Below are 24,214 nucleotides of genomic sequence, written 5' to 3'. Positions count from 1 at the left end.
TTGTAACAGCTTGTTGCTGGAGTGGATATATTTACATTAATTACTTTATATTGTTTCCAATTTAAAGACATAGTTTTCACGTAAATGAATGCCAGTCTGAATAATAAATACACTGAGTGGAATATGCATTCTGTATGCTGCTTTTTAAGTCAAGCTCCAATCATTGCAAAGGACCATTGCAACTCCTCCAGTGGTCTGTCCAAACCAAGCTCATTTAGTTTAGTCTAATTCTCAGCAGTCAGAATTTTGCTTCATAAAACCACCAGCAACAAAATTAATGTTAACCAGCATCCTCTGTCAGAGTTGGCTGACAGCACACACATTCATTGTCTTGAAAGGGATTATTCAGTCCAAGCACCAAGTAAGTCAGCCGTGATACTGTCCCTGTTGTAGTAATTTTGTGGAATCTATTCTGCTTTAAACAGACATCTTCCAGATTAAAATATTGAGAGAAAGACAGAGAGTTGACAAACTAACAGAATTTTGATCTTGTTCTCTCTAGAGTAGAAATGTGGGGAATGCAGACTGTCCATCGACTGGATCAAGTCAGTAAATGTTGGGAAGGAATCATAGAATCATCACATGGTTTGGGTTGGAATAGATCTTAAAGATCATGTGGTTAGTTCCAACCTCCTGCCATGGCCAGGGACCTTTCACTAGACCAGGTTACCCAGAGACCCATCCAACCTGGCCTTGAACACTGCCAGGGATGGGGCATCCACAGCTTCCCTGGGCAACTGGAGGGAATATGCAACTGGCAGATCCTTACCCACTGATGGTAACAGGGATGCCACTTGTATTGTAAGCAAATTGTCCAGCCATGTCCTACTGACCAAATCCTACTGACACCGTGTGTACGTTCAAGGCAACATTCAAAATTACTATTATTCTCATATTCACTCAAATGACTGAATTCAGGCTGAATCTGGACACAAACTGTATCATACAGGCACACTTTCTGAATAAAGGATTAATAAACTAAGAGATTTTTAAACTGCACATGCAAAACATTCCTGTATGGTACACTATTCTGTTATTACAATCTTCAGAAGATAATACCCACCTAGTCCAACAGCTGACCAAAAACAATGAAATCAATCATGTCACAAAGATGCTAAGATAACCACATAAGCAACTAGTAAGGAAATTTTAGTAAGGAGTTTCCCAGGTCTCCTGTCTACATTGAATATCAGGCTTTATCTAGAGTTAAGGAGGCAAGAATCCATTACAGAGATAGTCCATGGCACAATTAGAAAACAATCAACACTTTTTCTAATGCTGATTTCTTCTTCGCTTTAAACTGCTTCATTGACTTTAATTAAACTTGCCCTGGGTTATGAAGCTAGCAAGCTGCAAAAACATTTGAAAATTAAATAAAATAAAAGCATCTTTCTTGTCTGAAGGGTCTTTGCTTAGCTGTACCACACTTCTGACTTAGAGGATTTTTGAATTATTAGAAATGCTGTATATGACACTGCAGGACTGTTGGTTTAGCTCTTGAATTAAGATGACCTCCCACTCCACAGTAAGAATCACAACACTGAATTGTTGAGATTATCTTCAATGCTCTTCATCACAGAATTCCTCTGCTGGTTTCTGAGAAATGGTGTGATGCTGTCACCACTGACATCAGCCCTCCTCCCAGTTTTGTCTAAGGCCAAAGAAAAGGAATGTTGCATATTTAGAATACAGGCAATTTTCATGCCAATAGCTCAGGCCAAGGTTAAAAGTACCTGATACAGACTTGGGAGGAATAAAAAGATGGTCTGTGTCCTGCCCCAGCTCACAGAATATGACCAAAATTCCCAAGAATGAGAGTGAATGGAATAACTTATAAAGCATTGAGAGAAAAGAAGGGGGGAACAACCATATCAAATATACTCCAGCCTGGAGTAATCTAGGATCAATAGATGTGACCCTCATTTTATTAGAAATCTAAATAAAATAAATTCTGGTCAAAGATGGACCTGCTAAAGAATTAGGAAAGCTCAGGTCTGAATTAATTTTACAATTTGGTCTGCCTCTATTTTGAGTTGCTCTCTTTTTATCCTCTGAAGAATTTCCTAGAGACAATTGAGAAGGGTTCAATACCTGTACTTTGTAGCTCTAGAAAAAGAAAAATATATTTTGGAAAAATTCAAAGTTTTGCTATGAAAGCAGCAATTACTTGCAACTGCATGCATGTCTTGGTGCAGAGTATTGTAGTTCAATCTGAGGTTCAAAAGATTTTAATTCAACTTTTGAACAGCTTTTCTATTTCTTTTTTTTCCCCCCAGACATCCACAGATGTCTGAAAAAACAGAATTTCTATGCATAGGAATGCTACTATCGTCTATTACTCTTAAGATATTACCTAGATATCCTCACTAAAGTCCAAAGAAAGGCCTTCATAAAAGTCAGTGGTGTGAGGATCAACCATATATATCTGTAAATTTAGCATATATAAGTTGTCTACAACAGAATACCTTAAAAATACATTCATTGCCATTTTTTATATTTTGAATATGCACATAGCCTTGATGAAATGGGAAGAGTTTTCCAAACTGGTAAAGACAGGCAGTACAAGCAATCTATAAGAAACAACTCTACTTATGTCTACTCAAGCTGTTTAATACCACAACAGAATTGCCCCATAGTTTATGGACATTTTCTTTCACCAGAGTCTTTGAGAACTTTCCATTAACTTCAATAGATGCCAAAACAGGCCCAAGAGCAGGAAATGAAGAAATATACTGTACCCAAATGAAATCATTGTGGGAATTCAGGTAGGCAGAATGTAATTATTCACACTTGAATCTGGATAGAGCAGTAGGTTTATATCCCCATTCTGGCAACTATATGAGATATTTAATAATCAAGAGGAGCAGAGCTGCTGGCTTTCCTCTCAGTCAAAAGAAAAGAATAAAGGAGGAGAATGATCTGATCACTTGATGCTGAGTAAAAGGAAGGAGTGACATTTATTGCATCATCTGCAAGACCTGCCAAGAAACAAAATGCATTAAGTAAATAACCACGTTTGAAAAACTAGAAATTTTGTTCTCTGCTGGTGCAAATTGAAATGTATAATTTTCTTTCTTTTGTGTTTGGTCTAGGGAAAAATCTTTAGAAATTAGTGTCTTTGCAAAATACTGATACTTATTATTTCTACATTCATTGATAGGTGAGGACACCAAGAAGCACTGAGAAAAATAATGGATTCTCTTGCAAATGTACTGGATTGTAAAATAACAAAAAGTTCCAAATCTTGTAACAGAACTGCATTACATTCTAGCACTGTGGATCCATTTCTGAGGTGGAACATGACAGCTTTTTAACTTTCTACAACAATATGAGACAGAAGAATACTATATTCAGTTGATACCGCAGGGTGATTTATGGAGGCAGAATGTAATAATATAAATTGAGTTTCAGAAAGACACTGTGACTAATCTTACAAAAAATGCTACAGGATGTTTAATAATCCTGGTGGGTCAGAAGCTGTTCCTCAAAAAATTCTCTTAAGACTGATTGTTATTAAAGTATGTACTGCATTTGGTTCATTTTTCATTTAACTATGTAGTCTAAAACTGCTGTCAAGTGCAAATATTTGAGTTGTAATTGGATACCCATACAAATGGAACAGAGCCACCAAACCTCAATGAAAATTACAATCATAGAATACTTAAGGTAGTGAATGCCCTTTGAAGAGCCATAAGACAAGCATCTGTCCACATCTTTTGAGGTCTCCCTAGCAGTTCTCATGGGTGTTTATTGTCCCATTAATCAAAGACAAAGGAGCAGGAATGAGGCAGCACAGTACAACTCCTTCTTGCATTCACTGTAACCATTCTCCATTGCTTCCCTTCAGCATGTAATGCTGTGGTAATTACGGTGCTTATGAGTGGCAATTCTAAGCCTGAAGTGAGCAGAGAGAATGGGAAAACATAACATATGTAGTTGAGGGGCTTGATTCAAATGCCTTAGAAATTAGCTGAAGTCTGTGTTTTACCTCCAAGGCCTCTGTGTCAGTCCTAGTGGGGAAGCAGAGCTGTTTGCACAGTACATCTTTCCTTGTCACAGAGAGGCTGTGACTGCAAGAGCTTGGAGCTCTGGTCTGAGCCAGCATGGTTACTCAAGGAGATGAGGAAGAAACAGACACCATTCCATGGCCTGACGTACACCAATGCTACAATCCCAGCACTCCTGGCAAAGCTCCACGGGACGGCAGCGTGGCGGCCCCATGGCTGGCAGGGCCTGGCCTGGCAACCAGGGAACTGCGGGCACCTACTGAGACACAGGGCTGGGGCTGGGGCTGGGCTGGGCTGGGCTGGGCTGGGCTGGGCTGGGCTGGCAGGGCTGGGCTGGGGCTGCCAGGGGCCCGGGCTAGGCCAGAGCTGGGCTGGGGCTGGGGCTGGGGCTGGGCTGGGGCTGGCCAGTGCCAGGGAGCCCTGAGGCCGCTGGGGCCTGCTGGTGCCATCAGGGCCTCAACTCAAAATAAAAGTACCTGAAACAAATCTTACACTAGTTTTGTTTCATAGGGATTCCCGTCTTTCCACTGTGTATTTTCTCCTGCATTTTCCCTACGATTTAAAGTCTACTTAGCCATAGCTTTCAGCACTGCATGCAGCTCTTTTCAGTTCAGCCTTGTTAATGAGAACAAATGAAAAAGTACATTTGTGCATTTTCAGAGGCTATCCAAATGGGCTGAGATCCACTTACATGGCATCCTTTCCTTGGCTACACAAAAAACCAATATTTTGTAACTCTGGAAAATTTGCTCCACCTAAAAGTTTGGCTAACACTAGCATTTTCATCCCAGATTTTGGGCTTCCTATAATGCCATAAAGTTTTTGTTAACCAGCCCACAAGTTCCTTTAAGAACGTTTCTCAGACAGTACGTAGCAAGATGTTTAATGTATGCAGTATGTCAGGTTTGGTCCCAATATCTCTCTTACAGCTCTCAGCCTTTTCCATCACACAATACACTATGTGGCAGAGACCACCCAGCAATTTTTTTTACACTCTATTTATATTACCTCTTTGTTAGTTGTAGACTTCAACTCCATAAGGTAAAATATTCCTAGATACTTAATAGCCTGTGGTTTTCAATCTATATTTAAACCCTGCCTTATCCACTGATCGTACAATATGTTCAGGGACATAAACTCCAACTTACCTCAGTTGATTTGGCATTCAGACACACTTGCAAAATTCTCAGCTAGCATCTATAGATTTTTTATGTTCTAGGAGCTGAAATAAAAATACCATTTATACTGTAAGATACTTATTAAAGATGAATGAACAATGCATAGCAAATAACTTAGAAAATTATTATTTACTAATTATCCGTAAGCAGATCTCTTATAATGATTTGATGATTTCTTTGAATTTATTCAACATTCTCCAATTCTTACAGTTTTTATTCATTGCTTTTTAACTTAGATATTTCACATGTTCAATAGTTATTAGCCAATCTATGTAGTATAGCTCTGATGAATATGTGTGAATGGTGATTTTTATAGTTTTTGCTAGCAAAATTTGAGTATATAACTCTGGTGATATTAATATTTGTCTTGGCTTTGACAAACATTTATGCAGTGACTTCTGACATAGTTACAACCACACTTCCATCTACCAGTGCAGCATGGCATCATCAGCACAGTGCTGTCCCTGATTAATTACCACCATCAAGATGGAGGATGTATAAACTCAGGTGTAGCATCAGGGTGGCTCTCTTGCTTTCAGAATCCATGCTAGAAACCTCTTGTGATCAGCCCCACTTCCTGAACATGTATTATCCCTTGTGGAATTAGCTTGATATTATTTGTGTTGTACTCCTACATCCAGCACTGTGGTAAGGGCCCCATGTTTTCTGGCTACCAGTGTCAGACTTCCAAGCCAGCTCTTTCAGAGCTTTTCTCTTTCACAGACTTAAAGAAAGAAAGTCAATATGAACATGAACTTTCTTACTCTTCTGGGACAAAATTTAAATACACGTCACTCACAAGACTGGGAACAGTATTATACAAAAGTTACCTATATCTGTGAAACAGTTTTCTTAGAATTATCCTTCTGGTGTTAAAGGGATCATCAAGTAATATGACCAGAAATAGGTTTGGTACTCAATTAAATTCATTTAAATAAGGAATACATTATATATCATAATTTATTAAGCACAGTGCTAACAGAGATGAAAAAGAACCAGAGGAGGGTTGTTAGTTGATTGTTAATGCACTTTAGCATCAACAGGTGTGATCAGCTGGAAAGAGGCAGATGTTACCAATGTACTGGTGCTGTCACAAGAGAAGGATGTTCTGCAGAAGCCTTAAAGGTAAACTTAAAATTGACAAGCTGCTGAAATCCTCTATCAGCCATCACCTTACAAGTATTCCACATCTGAAATAAGGCCAGAAATGTACCAGAAAAAAAGCCTAGTACTTAAATATGTGGGTACTAAAACACTTGAACTTAACTCTGACATCTGCATATTTAGGTCCTTATGTTCCAAAAAGATGTCATCTTCAAGGCAGGTGTCAAACCCTGTTTCTGTCCCTTGTAGATACTGACTTGTAGACACTCATTTGGAGTTTCAACTAAACACAGCACCATCAGATAGCTGTCCAGATAAGCTACTTTATTTGGATCTCCAGGATACAGTTCTTAGCACTAAAGATTTAAAATCATGAAAAGGACTAAGAATGAAAGTTCTTAATTTTGGGACTGTATAAGTTAATGAGAAAAAAATACAATGTGAGTACTTAAACAGAATAGAAAACCATATTGAAAAAGGACAATCTAAACAAAAAGTCTGTAACAGTGGTATTTTTTTACTACAATATTTAATCCAATTAGTTTCTAGTTGATGTTACATATGAAATCTAAAAAAATCTTCACTTTTCTTTATGTTTTTCTGAATACACTTCATTGCTTTTGAAAGTACGGGATTAATAACACTTGGAATGGGAAAGCCATGTAGATTGGCACAGAGTAAATCTTCCCTCAGCACAAAGCTGGTTTACTATATAGGACTATTTTATTATACTGGCTTGAGTCCTGAGCTACAAAAACCATTCTTTGGCAGTTCTCAAAAGTCACAGATAGAAAAGATTTGTAAGATTTCTTAATTCCAGAACACTGGGATCAACATCAATTCAGCCCATGTAGTAGTTATCATAGTTTTTCCAGTACACTGTGTATTCTGCACTGAGTTATAAGACCATCTAAGGATGAGAACTTACTCTAGTTCTTAAATATCTGTTCCTCTACTTAAATAGATTGTTCCTAGAAAAATTAATCTTCTTCGTATTTTCAAAAATCTGCTCACATCATTGCTCCTAAATACATATTCTTTTAACAGTCCTGAACACTGATGGACAGTTATAGTGAACTTTCCCAAACAAAGAGGTAGTTTCATAAAACAAATCACACAGATTTACATATCTGACCTTTTCTAAATTTCAAATAAATTCTGCAAAGGAGAAGAGATAGTGCACTAACTCAATTTGCCCATGAGATAGAAAGACCAGAATGGAGCTCTCCAGAGAAAGCAGTATGCTAAAGCCAAAGTACAAGATGTGAAATTCATTCTGGTGCAGAATGCCATGTAGTTTTGTCATGGTCAAATCCCACACAGCTCCTGGTTTAGGGCTATGTCATTTCATTGGATACTGTCTTGTTCTTTATATAACATACATTCCACTCAGCATGTCTATAAAAAAAGAATGGCCCCCTCTGAAGATAAACAATATGCCAATAAAATAATTTCCTGGGCTATTATGCAGGCTGGAACACTTTTCCATAAAGCAGAACCATTATGTTGGGTTTTATTTTCTTTGAACTCTGCCATTACTTTGTAGCATCTCACAGCTACTCTGCCAATCAGATCTGCTGAGTGGCAAATGCTTCTTTAAATCTCCTTGTTGGTGAACACATTCTAACAAGGGCACCACCATGTTCTGTTTTGAAATAAATCACTCCACATTACACAATAAAATTAGTAAAAATGTCTAGTATAAAAACATCTCATTAAAATCTACTGAGCAAAATACTTTATAAAGAAGGAGATTTGAGTTTTTGAAGAAAGCAACTAGAGCTGTGCAATGAGTCGATTTCACAGAAAATTTCAGAATTTGGTGTTATTTGTCGTTGGAATAAAAATTCCCAAGTATATTAAAATCTATCATGCAGAAAATTCTGAAAGAATTTCCAGTCTGTAAAACCAAAAAAGTTTCATTTTATAATTTCCAAATGTCTTTACAATGTGTGAAGAACTCTCAAACTCCTCATGTGCTGGTACTGACATGACTTCAGATCCCTGACTACTTTTCATTACATAGTCAGGACAGGATGCAGCTAAGCTCCTGCACAGCCTGGCAATTCCAAACGAACATCAGTGCTCTCAAGCCAGCCTGAGTGGTCTCTATACTTGACTCTCTGTAGGTCATGGAAGAGCAAGGACACAGAAATTGTGGTGACCCAGCAGGTTCCACCAAACTGCCAGAGAGTCAGGAGTGGGGAGGAAAGCAAGCTGCTGTGGTCAGTCATTGAAAATGAATCATCTTTACCAATTTGCTTTCATGCTTTACATTTCAGAGTTGTCTTTTTAATCCTCTTTTCTTACCTGCACAAAAGGCAACGTCTAGGTGATGGTCATATTAAAAAAAAAGGACCAAAGTGCAGTGATATCAGATTTGTTTTTAAAAAACTATTTTTTTCTTGAATGTGGAAATACATAGGTGGACTGAAACTTATTAGGAACAGAAAGCTTGACTTCTTATTTGCCTAACATTCTGGTATGAAGCAGTTAAAATAGTAATGCACAAAAGAATGACTTTGCAGATGTTGAATTTGCAGCAGCAAATCTGGGCCATGCCAGAAAGAACTAGAGTAAGCTGGACTGTGTGCTTCAGACTAATAATGTGCCACACATGACACAAAATCCTACGCCTCTCGTGAGGGTGTTATTTTGCCAGTGAAGTTCATCTACCCAAAGAAGACCTGTGTCAGAACATTCTTAAGCCTATACGTGATTTTTAAAGCTCAGTCCTCCACAATGCAGACACCAGACCCAGCACTGCAGTGCAGAAGTGTATTATATGTGTAAGAATGCACATTAGGAAATTACTCCCAGTCTGGCTGCCACACCGATATCAATGCAGCAAAAAGTGTATGGTAGAACAGAAGGTTTTGTGCTAGAGAACAGATAAGTGACATGGATTGAAATTATGGTAAATTTAAATTGATGGCCTAATTAGTATTATCTCTTTTTGTATTCTCTGTAAGAAATATTATCCAGGAGGAACTCATTTTGCATTAATGTTGATATAAAGTGTAATTCTGTAGCATTTTCATTGTAATCTGGCATTAATTAATGCATCATTATTCCAAAGTGTTAATTAAATTATTACAAAAAGGGACATCTGACCCAGTTCAGAAAGAAAAAAAAATAAGTATAGTGCATGAGAATTAAACTTTCAGAGGTCTGAAATGGAGTGAGTTCCCACAACACTACGTTTGTGTAGCAGCACAAAACCAAGATAAAATGTAGACATGATATATGACTCATAAACCACAGTATGACATCAACATTTGCTCACTCACAATGGAGTCTGATGACAGCAGACATCAGAAATCTGAAATGACCCATTTCTAAAGGGTAAATTAAATAAACTGTACACTGGCTATCATGAATTACTCTCAAGGAATTCAGGGAATTGAATAGGGTTACAAAAACAATCACAACTTCTGCAGGCTCTATTATATCCCCTGCAGTTGGGCAGGAATACCACTGCTATACAGGCACTGGGAGTGCCAGGCCAGTTAATCTGGATCAATTGCAAACAATCCCGCACTCTTCAGTGCTGATTGTCCTGACCTTCTGCCTGCAGTCCTAAGGGGCTTCAGTGAAATCTCAAATCAGCATTTCAGTTGTTCTTGTTACTATCAGCTGGGTGGTAGCTGCTTTCACATACAGGCAGGAGAAAACCAATCCTCTACCAAAGGATGTACAGTCTGATCCGATGCCCAGGGAAAGCTGCAGAAGTCTCATCCTGACTTAGAGAATTGACATTTAAGCAGGTGCCTGAGAATTGCACAAGCAGAGCTCTGAGGGAACGCCACTGCAGCAAGTGGGACTCTCTGCAAGGGGCCACACAAGCTCTGTGGAACTGGGGTCTCTGTGAATTATTAAACTTGATTAATGATTCAAGAAAACATTAGTCTAGAGCATGAAGCGCATCCTATGTGATGTGACCTACCTGCCAGCTATACATCAGAGCTGCACAAGATACTTCCAGGTTGTGACTTCCATAAGATTCAATGTCTACACTATCCAACAACTCTGTTTCAACAATTATCACTTTTTTTTTGGTTATATTTGGGCTTGCATTGAAAAATCTTTAAAATGTGAAAGTTAAATGAGGCTCTTATAAAGAAGTGGTTTGGGTGCAGTATATTAAAGGGAAACTTCAAAGGAGCTCAAGATACCTTTCAAGCTAAGGTACAAAAATTTAAACAAGAACAAAAGCTTCTCTTGTATTTTGAAGCATTAATTGTTCCACTTCTGTTGATGTAAAGTGAAAGGAGAAGCTTTTAGTTAAAAGTACGTAGTATCAACCAACATGGAATGTTCCAAAGTCTCATGGAATAATTTTAGCTTTGATATAATGGCACAGGTGGATCTCAAATTATAATGCCTTCTGTAGCATATGCAATAATTTTTGTTACCTGAATCCATTAGACAAACATTAATGCTTGAAGAGATTATTGGCATAAATCAGAGTTTCACCTTTTATATTTATAAGATATTTCATATTTATAAGGTATTTCATAACTTTGTGAGTGGTGTTTGTCACATAACTTTGTGAGTGTTGTTTGATACTTCATAGCTTTGTGAATTAAGTTTTCTATATCATTATAGCCTGGTTTTCAAAGGATAAAATGCACAACATTGAACAGTTTGCTCTTTCACCCATCTGTAAGTTCCCATTCTTTAAGGAAGGGGCAAAACTGTAGAAACTGAAAGGACATAAAGTCTGCCATAAGTTTAATGAAAACTGGCAACTGGGTAGTAAAGAGACAAACTAGTGCTTCCATGGAAGAAAGGTTTCAACTGAGAATTTAAAAATTCTGTGGACTATCCCAGGCGGCCAGTCTGTGAGGAGTTCAGCGCCAACCACAACACGTTAGCTTGCCCACTTGTAATTAGTCAAGGTTACTGTGGAGGGATTTATGAGACACATGAAGTAATTACAAGTCTCATGTGAAAGCACATCATGGAATGCACTCAAACAGTGAGCTGGTTTTGTGCAGAGGTAAAGGTAATTGGGATAAAACATGCAAAAAACATCCCTTGCATTGGTGCTGCTCTTCATGAGCAACCCATTGTGGTACAATTTGAGCACACCTGTAAACCAGCTCAGTAGAAAAAAAATACATTACCTATATTGAGATGCCTGATTTTCTACATTATCGATAAAATATATACACCAATAATTTTAATCTAAAATGCATTTAACTCTGATCCATATGACTGTGACAGTAAAAAAATTTTATTTTTCTTTTCAGTTTTGCTTTGCATCATGACAAGAGCATCCTTACTTTTAGCAATATTTAGGCCAGTGGAGACAACAATTAATATATAGGTTTTCTTAATGGTAGATGCTGGTTACTCTCACTAGGAAAAACACTCCCAATTTTCAAGAACGTGATTATTTACAGCTTTTGTAAGCTTCAATTGGATTTCTATGCACTAAGAATGTTTGAAAATATGGCCCAGTGTGTCTCCATCAAGACAATACCAACCTAATGGTATAATACATATGTATACATTACTTGGACTGAAGGCTGTGTTTCAGCCCTACATTTTATAGGTTGTCAGTCAGTGGAAGTTAGGAAAAATTTAGCCTAACAAATCCAAGAGAATTAATTATAATTTTAAAAAATCAGTAACTATAAATAAATACAACAAAATTCCCAGTCTCTCCTTTTTCCAGCTAGAAAATACAGACCTAGTTCCTAGAACAGAGGTGCATGACAACATCAAGTTTGTTGCTGTACAGAAGATTATTAACTTAGAACATTATCATAAACCCTATTGTCCTGTGTGTTATTTTTACAGTGAGCACTGCTAAAAATGCAGGCATTAGTACAAACATATATATATTACTTAGTTTACTACTCAGCTTTTCCTACCAGATGTTTGAGTGGTCAGTCAAAGCTCCAGAGATACACAAGTTTCATCTACATGTATGCAAAAAATTAATTAGAAAAGTATCTTATTACCATCACTTTTGATGATTCTTTAACAAAGTGACAGGGCATTTTCATTATTTGCTGTGTACTTATGGATAATAACAAATTAAGTGTTGATCAATCAATATAATGATCCATTTGACCCATAAATAATAAGAAGAGAAGATATGCAGGATTTCTAATAAAATTTCAATCCCAACAGAATTTGAATTCATTACCTTTGAAATATAAGGCAGACAGTTCGTTTCACTAACATGGATTCGAACTTGCAGAGGGTAAATTATCAGAGGCCCCTGTTGCTTTCATGCAGCAATACAATTTTGTTAGGAATTACAGGGAAAAATTAATAAGCACTTCAGAGCTCAGAGTCCTGAGGTACAGCACGGCTTAGACCTTGGCACAAACTTGGGAACATGCCCTGCTTGGAGTATGTATTCTTTCAGTTTAAAGTTTATTAATGTTGTGGGCAAGGTTAAAAGCTCAGCCCATGTCACAATGCCAACCTCTGAAAAACCTCAGAACCTGCCAAATGGTCTGAGTTTGTCAGCGTGCAGTGAGCATGTACCTTCTTTGGATATTCAGTGCTAATGAATGAGTTACTGGAAATGCACATTCCAGTGCTGCACTTCTAGCATTGTAATGCAATGATTTCCCTCCAGGAGGAATTAGGAATTGCCATGTTTCTCAGTATGGTCAACAAATGCAAGATCATCATGCAGCAGAGTCAGTAAGCACAAGAATAATCTTCATTTCAGGTCAAAGTCAGTGCATTGAATCTACTTCCCCAAAATTCACAATTGTAGATTAGAGATGAAGCTCTTCTTTTCACTACTTTCCAGTCTCATTTCTTTCCAACTTTCACTCACAAATCTTCTAGCTCCTACAATGAAACTTTGAGATTGAGCTGGTAATGTTACTGAAATGCCTGATTATGAACTATGTTAATCCCAGCAGGGTGTACCAGGTTTATCTTCTGTCATAGAACAGTGTAAAGCAATATATAGATCCTGGAGCTAAATTTAAATGAGTTATATTCAGGAGGGAATTCAGCCCTGGAAGTATACAGCCCCATGCTGCTGTAGCTATATTGCTTTCTACAGCACAGAGCAGTGTAGATGTGCCCATCCATTCCCTCTGTGACCATGATGATGTCATGATGTTCAGTGGAAGAAATGGAATTAGCTACAAGAATATACAGCAGGAAAAAAAAAAAAAAAAAAGAGGTTCTAGAAATATAAGAATACTCAAGACACAGCTACACTTAGTTTCAGGAGACTGAACAGCTCAAATTGGGTTTCCTTGTTTTGGTGTTTTTGCACTCCCTCACTTTGTTTGGTTGGGAATCTGATGCTCAGCAGAGCATCTTCTAATTCCTTTCTCCTTCTTAATTTCAAAGTGTCTCCTTGCAATTCTGGCCAAAGTACCATCTTCTCATCAAGAAGCTCTTGGTTCAGGTTAGACAAAGTAAATATTCAAAAGCTATGAGCCATTGTCTGTTACCAAGATTTTCAAAACTTGTGAACTGATTCTGTTCCTCAGATCTAAGGCCAGAACAGCTGATTTAGCTCTGAAATAGCCTTTTAGAAGCCATAAAAGGATTACAGAGATATACATGCAACATTTATAAACATAACATAGACAACCTCCTAAGAAAACATCAAAAAGATCAGTTAACAGATCTGGCAAAATCAGGTAAATTTGCTTAAGAAGCAAATCAGAAGATTGCTCAGGAAGATCTCCCTTTCAAAGGCATTTTTATACTTCTAAGCAAGAGAATTTGAATACTTCTACAAGGCGTGACCAGAACAGAACTGCAAACAAGCCATTATCTAAACCAAGACTGTTTATTCTGCTCAACTGGAAGCCAAGGATGAGTATGCAGGATTTAGTATTTTCCTCTATAGTAAATCAAATTTTGTTTTCTTCTTCAACATTCAATACTCTTGCAAATGTTCAGGAGTATGAAACCTGTCTTTTTCTTTGCTGGTTTTTATTTTGTCCTAATTCTGATCCAAAAAATGGCAATGATTTCTTTTGGCCCCTGTAAGTTGTGTGCTTAAGTGAGGTGATGGGAATACAAACACAAGCTGATGAATACGTGAGTATTACTGGTGTGGATGTGGGTGCAGGAGATGGCAAATGTACTGCAGAAGAGCAGCTGCCAGAGGTAAGCATACAAAATGTGGCTCCTACACAAAAGAATGAGATTTTCAGAGAATCTGGTGGAAAGCCTGACAAGTACATTTTGTTGCTGCTAAAAGAATTTATTTCTGCTGAAACCTATAACTCCTGGGTTAATAAAGTGAACTTTGATGGGACTAGAGGGAAATATGGGCTTCCCAGGAAAGTTAGGACAAACTTAGATGCATTTCTAGAACACAGATTTATGGAAGTGATTGAAGCTGATAAGATCAAAACCCAAGTTAACACTTTCCTTTGCTTTCCTATCACACGCTAAATAGATCTCTGCCACAGTTGGCCTGCTACCAATAAAACTAATGATGCCTGTAAACAATACATTTCACAGAATCATCAAGCTCATACAATTAGTATCCATGCATGTTGTTTTGCTTTGAATTTTGAAGCATTTTACAGAACCTGTTATTATGTTACAGCTAACTGACTATGAAAATAGCCAATGGCTTCTCAGGATTGACTGCTAAATCACAAGGAAAAAAGAAAAATAGCAAGGAAGTCAAGGACAAAGGACTCAGACAGGATCTGAGGTAGTCTGATTAGTTTTGTACCTTGGTAGGGGTCTCCAGAATGAGTAACAATGAAGGATCTGGAAGAGATGGACTCTGCTACTAGTCATAAAAAGTATGCATATGTCCACTATTCATTTATAAAATTGAAAAACTATAACTGGTGCATTCTTTATTCTTTTCCTTCCTGCTTACTAGTGATGCAAACAGTAAGCACGTTATGCTCTTGTTAGAGGGATAGTCAGTACACTGCTGATAACCTGAGCAAATGAAAACCATGAGTTTGGCAGAGCATGTTAGAGAAGAACAGTCTTTTCCTGTTGGGAAGGGGAGGCTTTGTGCATGCATCCAACAGCACACCCTTTTCTGCAGGCCCCAAGGGCCAGCTACATGGCCTTTCTCTCAACACATGCACAGAGGAGGCTACTGAAAAAAAACAAATACCTGCTAGGCAGGGATGTGGCAGGTATAAATCCACATCTGCATTTTGGTCATGTGATGGACATATTTCCTAAGGCTCCTCAGGGAGAGTGGTAAGAGCTCTAAGGAAACGAGCAGTGTACAGGAAGGATGAATGAATTGCTTCCATGAAACAGACTCAACTTGTGGGCTTAAGGTCAAGCTAGAAATGGCAGGTCTAGGGCTAACATGGTCTCTTTTCCCCATAAATTTAGACTACAGGTTAGCTTATGAAATACAGGCAGGAAGCCACATTTACGTTACCTCTCTATTTCTAATTTTAATGTTTAAATGCCCATTTCTAAGTGTGGGGGTTTTTTCTTTTATAAGCTTCACAGCTTTCCAAATTCTTTTTCTCCTTTATATTACATAGGAAGTGTTCAAGTCCAGATCTAATTTATACCATTTTGTTTTTTCCCATAGGCTGCTCCAGGCTTCTTTTTTGATGTCTTTTTTTATATGCCTTTTCTAACTCAACACTACCTGCAGGTAGATTATTCAGTTATTTGAAACTTCAACTATGGTACATATGGCTCTAAACTAGAAAAGGTAAATACAATTGCTTCACTAGTTGTTTATTATTTAGGTGTATTCATGTGCATATATGTGTGTGTACATGTGCACTGTGTGTGTGTGTGTGTGTATACAAATATATGAACTACCTGGTGATACCAGATACATTAACTTTTCCAAACTATCTATAGGAAAACATATATTTTCATATTTCTAGTTCACCCATTCGATGTAAATCAAACAACACAGACATAATTAGACAACAATCTTTTAAATGTTTCAAAACTAATTGACTAGAGTGCCTAAAAATTAACGTTATGAATAATATTACACATTTCTATATTTCCTGAGGAGTTGCTTTTCAAGAATTTGAAAGATTTGCAAAATTAATACTGTATTTCAGACATTATGGGACTATTGCGTCTTAGATTCCATCTGTAAGTAAACTCTTTGTTTTAGGCCAACTTGCAAATGAAGGAAGTATCTCCACTTATCAATTTAAGTCTTATTAAGGGAAGAATCTTAGTAGCTTTTCATGGGTCAAAGTCTTTAACCAACATGCATTTTCAGTCTTGAAGTTACTTCAGTCTGTCAAAATGTTACATTTTCAAAACAAAGCATCAAAAATTTCTAGAATCAATTCAAGATTATCTTTCTGTAATTCAACAATTACTATGCACTCTTAATAAATAACTTAGAATTATTTTTGTTTTTAATATCTGTATTACAAGCCTCTATGGATCTATAAATAATTTTGTATTAGCTCTGAGCTAAAAACAGGCCATGTAGTTTTATTATACATGAGGACTGACTTTCCCAAAGACCTACCTGCTTTTCAAGTTTTACTGGGACAGGCTTAAAAAATTATAAACCAGGGAGATATGATATGTTAAAATTAAATTATCACACCTACTTATTTCTAAGATCCTCACTATGAGCAGTATTGAAAAATGTGCATGCTTCTATTCTTGGTCTGACCTTTGGCTGGTCCAAAAAAACATAACTCAATTTTCACCCATGCCCTAATTTAAGGGCTTCCCTGTCTTCTAAACAACATGGTTATATAGAAAATTGAATGAACCTTCAAATCCAGAGACATACACAATAGCTCATTCTTATTATTAACAGAAAACTTTAATAATAAAAGCATTTAAAATTAAAGGGTTTTTTTGTTTTGGTTTTTTTCCTTAATTCCTATTTGGAAAAAAATCCCATGATTTATCAAAACATGTTTATCTGTAATTTGTTGCACTGGTATTAGTTATGCATGACTCTGATGACATCCAAGGGACATGGAGCAAGCCTCCATCTTCTCCTGGATTTCTCAGCTCCTAATTTCACAAAAAATGGAAGATGAGCATCTGAGTTTTGCAAGTTGACTAGACAGTATTGACTCAAAGCATTTTTTAACAAACTTTACTGAAAATTTCATTGAATCAAGCATATTGTGCCTTAAGTCAAGAATACATGTAATTCATTTTGTAGACCATCTGTATAAATAAATGCCAACTGAAACTATCTGAATTTCTGGTCTGAGTTAAATCTTATATATTTAGAACCACAATATGCGAGTGACACAGTAGGATCTTGTTTATTGAGATACACAGTAGAACCTTAGGAACTGATATTACAGTGGAAAGTAATCTAAATTGCTTTCACAGAATTCCTGCTACTTTCAAGTAATAAAAATGTTACACTCTACACTCTAAATAAAATCTTAGTTGCTATCGACAGTTTGTATGAGATTCAGTCAGAACTACCAAGCTGTGAAAATAAGGCCCAACTTCTGTTGTTTTTGTTGATACATTTGGCATCCAATCATGAAAAACAATGTCCATGTCAGTAAAATGGCCTCCAGGCATTCAGTATATCTACATCGAGGTTAAACATCTATGTGAAGATGTGACAGCACACCTTATAAAAGATATTATTGAGTAATATAGACTTTCTGTAATAACCAAACAGTAAAGAATATAGCTTTTTAAAGGTCTCCCCATGGCTGATCTCATGACTCAAAGATGAGAGACTGTGCTGCAAGCTAAGTAATAAAATCTGGTGGATACTGTGGGCTAGCTTGTGACAAATCATATCAAAGTATTATTAAAGAAGGAACTTGAGACCCAAGACTATTATTGATTCTTGACAGAATTTCTTATAAATAAATGCTGCAATCTGATCCTGGACTCCCAAGGCCCTGGTAGAATTCTGATTATTATAGGGCAGGTTGCAAAACAGTAACATTATTATTAGTGAAACTTGAAAGAAGCCTATTCAGTGTCAAACAGGTAGCACGGTCTAAAAAGACCAGTAGGAAAATGTTTTTCCCAGGCCTCATACACCTACAGCCACAGATTACTGTTTAAAATGGCAAAATTATTTCTGAGCTTATAACAGGGCTGTGAACGTGTTAGTGGAATGAGTCTGTGACCCTTTAGAGCACTAAGGACACACCTCCATTAGTGTCCATATTCCTGCACTGAAGAGGCTGATACAGTCAACTGAAATGACAGGGTGATAAATATAAAACCACTATCATCAATAAGACTGGAATGTAAAAGCATTTAGTTTCAGCCTAAGTAACTCACAGAAAGTTTGGTTTCAAGAACCAATGTATCATCCATCACTACTCTACCTTCTGTTGACAAAGTAATTGTAAGATATCTAGAATGGAGGTTCAATATGAACTGACAGTTTTGAAAGGAGGAATTGTGTGCTGCACTTACTCATTAAATGTATTTTCCTCCACTAAAGATGTTTCCTTTTTTAGTTTATGTATGAATAACTTTAGTTAAAGTTCCCTTGACACACTGACTTTGCTTTGAATAGCACCTATGTTCATTAACATAAAACCTGAAAGAAAATAATTTTAATGTAGCTTTTTTAACACTTCAAAAGCCTTTAACAAATTGATCGAGTACAATTATGTATTCTAAAGGGAATTTTAAAGAGATCACACAAGGTTGAAAAGTTCTGGGTAATAAAAAGAAAAAAAGCTAAGTAAAAACAGGCACTCTGCATGGAACTTTGACACACAGTGGAAGAAAGTAATAAAATTATATATGTATTAAAAATCCTTAACATCTCCCAATTTTAGACAGACACATACAGTTATTGTCTGTATTACAGAGTGTGTGGAAAATACCATGCTCACTTGATAATGTGGAAAAAAGGTGTCGAGGTCAAGATAGTCAGAAAATGAAGAGAAGCTAAATTACCAGTCCACTTACTACTGAGACTACTGAGTCAAGGCAAATCTGAACAACTACTTAGCAAGGAGATCACACCAATTTATCAACATGGCTGGTTGCCTTTGGGTAGGAACAGATCTAATCATGGCATTCTTCTTTAGCTAATGGCATATTATTATTGGCATCATTTTAAAAGACTACATGATAACAGCATTCTTTCAAAAACCTTATGAACTAAACAACACATTGCAGCTAAAAGGATCAACTGACATTGAGGCATTAATAAATGAGAATTAGATTCCGATCTGCAGGAAGCTGTGTTTTTCCCCTTGCATTTATGGGTATAAATTTATATCTGATTCTTTTAAAATAATATTTTAGACGGTGCTTTCATCATTACAAAGTATTGAAATGAAGGCACATTGGCTATACTCAACATAAAGAAGCAGGATAAAACCATCAGTAGGTGGAAAGTACAGGCCCTATGGCTTCAAGCTCTAAAGCCCTCCACTTTACTCCACATTGAACAGAGTCAGGCAAACACAGATATTCCTTGTTTGCACAAAGAATTTTCCCAGAACGGCTGAAGTTCTCTTTGGGAGGATGCTTCCTTTGCACACCCTTTGTGTCTACCTCCCTCTCAGCAATGCTGAAAACAGACATAAAATTGCACAGACTCAAAACTAGCTGCACAGGGAAGTAAACAGTGAGAAGAGGAAGAAAGAAAAATACAAGGCTGAAAATAGACTTTGGCGACTACAAATTACATGAACCTAGAACCTGCTCTCTCCAGTGAGTCTCTTTATACTACTGAGAAGATTCTATGGATGGATCTAGCATACATTAAGGGATTTCTACAATTCACTATTTTCCCTAAAATCCTCTCTGTTGCACACACAGAATGAGGGTTTCCATGTGGGAGAACTTCAACTTAGCTTCAATGTTTACTGAATCCAGGCTTTCACTGCTAGGCTTGACCCAATGGCTTAGTTTTAAGAGAGCTGATTTGACCTGCCTATTCTTTGTATCTGGCGACAACACTGGGCACAAGGGATACATGACTGATGGTTTGCAACAAAATAGCTATTACTTGGTGTGAGATCACTATCATAATTTGAACAAGATTTGCATTTTGCTGCAGATAAGGGGGAGTCTGGGAGTAGGGAGGTGATGGTGTCAACAGCAGGAGTGTGGGAACGAGACCAAGCACAGGGAAGGCAATCTTTATAGCAATCTCCTAATGCTGAAGGAGTAAGAATATGGAACTTGCAACCCCACAGCCTAAGCACTTCTCCTCCTCCTTCCCAAAAACTCTTTAGAAAGAACATAAGAGAATCTCCCTATCAATTTCAATGCACATCCACACACACCCCCCCCCCACTAAACTCTCAGAGACAGTGATATAGGACTACAGACTGAATGAAGAAATTTTATTTTCCAGTAACTCAGAGCTGCTGGCTCAACATGAAAAATGTCTTTATATTTTTCTTAGAAAAAAATCAAGTTTCATAATACAATTTTCTTATAAACCAAGTATTAGATTAGAAGTACATCATATCTTTAAAAATTTAAAAATCTATGAGTTTATATTGACTAAATAGTCAATAATCAGAGGAAAAAGACCCCAACAATACCGGCAGCAACAAACCAACAGCACTGTGGTTCAAATTTTTTTATACATATGCACACATTGCTCTCACAGTTCTGTTATGATGTACAGAATGACTGGAAGAAAAAATATCATTCAGTAAAGTGAGGATGATAAAGTCTGTCAAAGGAAGGATGTTAGAAGTAAAGATAAGTTCCAGCAAAGTATCAGTTGAGTACATGTTTTGTTTATCCATAAAATGACCCTACAAGATGGAGGATTGTTCTGATAGGTTCCAGTGAGCTTTTCTGGATGGGCTGGAAGGGATGTTTATGTTTTCAAAACTCAACGATCTCTGTTGAAGACATTAAATCAAAAACCTAACCAAACCAAACCCAGATTAGTGCCAAGCAATCTTCAGGGAGGAGAGAATGAGTATGATTGAAGCTGAGATTTGAAAAAACAAATCTGTGTGTCGATAAATATAGTGATCAGGACGAGAGAGAGGTGTCAGACAGAAAAACCTGCTGCAATGTTTCTTGCTGCCAGCACACCAAAAATAAAGCCTAGAAGAGCTTGAAAAATTGTTAGGGAAATTTGCAGAGCACTACAGATTGATAAATTTTTTATCTTCAGAAGTGTATCAATTGGGTGGACAACAAGCAACAACACAAGAATCCTACACTGAACATTCCTATTGTGAGATAAACTGCTTGTATCTCCAGCACTGCAAGATCACAAATGCTGCATTCTTCTCTACCGCATGCTATCTTTTCCTGGTATCAGTTTTGTCAGGGATGAAGTCAGTTTAGGAGGTTCCTGGCCCTTCCCTAACATGCTCCTTCTGCCTTCCCCCATTTCTGTAGGCACACACTCTCATGTTTAAACTGTAGTTGTTGGGAAGGAAAGGAGACAGCAAAGTGGCTTGGATTAAAACCCTCTCTCCCTCCCTCAGTATATTGTCCTCCCAAGGCTTACAGTTCCCTTCCAGCAAAGGTATGGGAATTACCAAATGGGCAGAAAGAAGCAAATGGCACAGACAAGGAATTTCACATCCAAACTTCACTCCTCAGAAAACTGCAGTCTCAGTCTCTCTTGTGAGTACAGACCTTGGTATTGAATTAGGAAGCATCATCAGACTTTTAATCACTGTTTACTTTAATTAAGCACAGGGTACTAATGTATTCAGATAGTAAATGCCAGTCTAAACAACACAAGTAATGGCATTCAGGCTACCTCTGGGAAAGTCTGCATCGGTATCTAAAAAGCATAGCTACCTCTGTCTTGCTTTCCTCATTCCTGTGGAAAGGCCTGCAGAAATGGGACAGACACAAGCAACTCATACTTAACTCCTTCTCTACTTAAGGCTACTAAGAATTAAGTAAAGACAGCACTTTAAAAGTCAAAACACTTATAAGAAGCCATCACGTTGCCAAATTAAGGTGGAAAAAGTTACTGGATTAGGAAGAGTGAGATTTTACAACATACATCGGGAGATGAAATGTAGGAATAGTCTCAGCAAAAACAGAGAAAAGGACTGAAAATTTGCTGTTCTGCAAGAAAGAGAGGAGGAAGAGCTGGATAACAAATTTACAGGTCCTTTGAGCTCTTGAGTGAGGAATTTGGAGAAGGTAAAATGTCATCATCAGTCTCAGCTGACTTGCTATTCTACTGCCAGATGGGACCATTATCATCTGATTGAATTATAATCATGTCAAAACTCTACTTGGATCCAGGAATTAGCTTTCAGAAAAACCCTGAGTCAAGGTAGAGCTTTCCTGCCTTTGTGATCTGTAGAACACATGATCTGAAATGGGATTTAAATATCTGTCTTTGGCTCTCTGAAACACATTAGTATGAACATTTGTTACTCTTGGTAACTTCTGTGGCTTATCTCTGTATTTTCCTTATCTTTGTTTCTTTCTAATATACAAGTTGGTCACCTAAAAGGAATAGGGTTTAACAGTTTAACTCTTAAAATTAATTAAATTAAGAGCAACTATTTAATTAATAGTTTAAAATATGATAGATTTTTACTCACTGGCAATTCTTGAGAAAGGAGAGATGAGACATTCATTTTGGAATTACTTGAAAACAAGTCAAAAGCAAAATGCACAGCAAAGCAAAAAGTCAAATGTCTGGTTTAGACCACATGCAAATTTTAGATAGCATTTCAGCACTTTACTTATTAGCACTTCACATTATTTCAAATAGCAGTGAGATCTGACTTTAAAACTTGTGCAGTTCTTGATAAACTACCTTAAAAAAGAAAAAGTAAGCCTGTAGAACTCATTGTTATAATGGAATTTTCAATTGTGAAACTTTTCATTTTTGAATAAAAAGGTTAAAGGAGAAGATGCTGAAGTGTACCTTATGGGCTCATTCACTCAATTCTTCATAGTGTTTTAGAAGATGAAGAGGCAGTCACAAAAACTGCATTTATTCCAAGAAAAAAATTTGGAACAACAATTCTGGTGGTAATTTCCAACTAGACACAAAACATTTTACTGCTGCTGGCATGTCTTTCTCTTTGAAGGAGCGGAAGTCAGATTTCTGACATACAAAGCATTTCAATCACCTAATCAGGAATAGCTCAGCTTTAATTTTAAATTTTAGCAGACTAAGGCAAATTTTAACAGAATTGCTCAGAAAGTGGCATTGGTTTCCACAACCCTTTTACATTCATTGCTACCAGAATTTATGCAGGTAGCTTTCCAGCATCAAGAAGCTGTGAGTTATCTCTCTGTGTCATACACATATCCACTACAATTGGATAAATATTCCTTTTCCAAGAATTAACAAGTGTGTTTATGCATGTCTTGCATCATTCTGATACACTTTTCCTGGAAGGAATGCCTGGAGCTGTTCATGCACAGTATCTCACTGCTGCTTCCAGACGTATCTAGTATGGACAGCACTGTATCTTTGTGCTGTGGCAAAAAGGCACAATACAGCTTTCTGTTTTAAAAGCACTTCCTTAGCATGTCCCAGTTTACCATTGTGTAATCTAAAATTTATTAATTTATTTTGAATACAAGTATTTCAGTATATTCAAGCTGTATGCTCTTATGTTGTCAGTGTGTAAATCACAGGCAGTGTGGAAAACAGCATATTCTCATTAAGGGAAAGCTCAGCTACAAATAAGTTATCCCAGGGAAAACACTTTTATCTGCTAATGCCTTATAATCATAAAGAATAAGGAAATAATTCTCCTCAGATGGGATTTCCAAGATGAGATTTATAAAAGGGTGCCTAACTCCCCTAGATATTACAGCCTCCACGAACAGATACAGGCTTAGAGCGTGTTTCATTTACAGATAAAAGCAGAGGAGGCTGGATGTAGCTTTCATTTCCAGAAGAGCTTTGTTGTGGTTACTCCACTGAGTAGGAACTGTGATTCCCTGCAACATTTAGCCCTTGAGAAAAAGAAGCAGGAGACAAATCATGTGAGGAGTGGTAGGGAATAACAAAAGATTGAACAATTCTTCGAGCTTGAACATGTTTCAGTATATTTTCATCTCTGTTTGGCC

General features: G+C 37.1%; 1 protein-coding gene across 4 annotated transcripts in view; it reads right to left on the bottom strand.

Annotated features, from left to right (window-relative positions):
* LOC135305114 (uncharacterized) overlaps positions 1–24,214 on the bottom strand; it is a 494,456-nt gene that overhangs the window by 274,345 nt on the left and 195,897 nt on the right. For 3 of the 4 annotated variants that reach the window (XR_010366400.1, XR_010366401.1, XM_064428373.1), the window contains exon 7: positions 5,156–5,229. The exons of the other annotated variant lie outside the window; for it this stretch is intronic. The gene's annotated coding sequence lies outside the window, so the exon portion shown is untranslated. The remainder of the gene's footprint in view (positions 1–5,155; positions 5,230–24,214) is intronic. 4 annotated transcript variants of the gene reach the window in all.

This window comes from Passer domesticus, chromosome 7, assembly GCF_036417665.1.
Source record: "Passer domesticus isolate bPasDom1 chromosome 7, bPasDom1.hap1, whole genome shotgun sequence".
In the NCBI taxonomy this organism is placed as follows: domain Eukaryota; kingdom Metazoa; phylum Chordata; class Aves; order Passeriformes; family Passeridae; genus Passer; species Passer domesticus.
This window is presented reverse-complemented; position numbering and strand designations above follow the sequence as displayed.